Genomic DNA, 363 nt, shown 5'->3' with positions numbered 1-363 from the left:
GGTGGGGGTGGGGAAAGGGTGGGATTTTTACCCTGGCAATGCCCCCTGTGCTGTGAAAAGCTGCTTTAGGAGTCAGTCGCATCTGTTGCATCTGGGTTAGAGGAATCCTAACCAAGGATCCCAAAAGATTAGCCTGAGAATTATGTAATAAAACCGATTTCAAGGTAGAACTTGACACAGTAACGCTGTCTGCTGGTGTGGCAGCCTGCCTGGTGTAGCACACAGTTGTTCCTTTAAAATGAGCAGTTTCAGAGCTCGTGAACAGCAGATGAGCAGGAAGGGGAAGCGCCAGGCTCGTTCCCTCGCACCCAGCTCCTGTGGTGCGCTCCGGTGATGACACTCTGGGTTCAGTCGGGGTCCACC

Source organism: Eurypyga helias, unplaced genomic scaffold (assembly GCF_000690775.1).
Source record: "Eurypyga helias isolate BGI_N326 unplaced genomic scaffold, ASM69077v1 scaffold33590, whole genome shotgun sequence".
NCBI classification, from domain to species: Eukaryota; Metazoa; Chordata; class Aves; order Eurypygiformes; family Eurypygidae; genus Eurypyga; species Eurypyga helias.
This window is presented reverse-complemented; position numbering follows the sequence as displayed.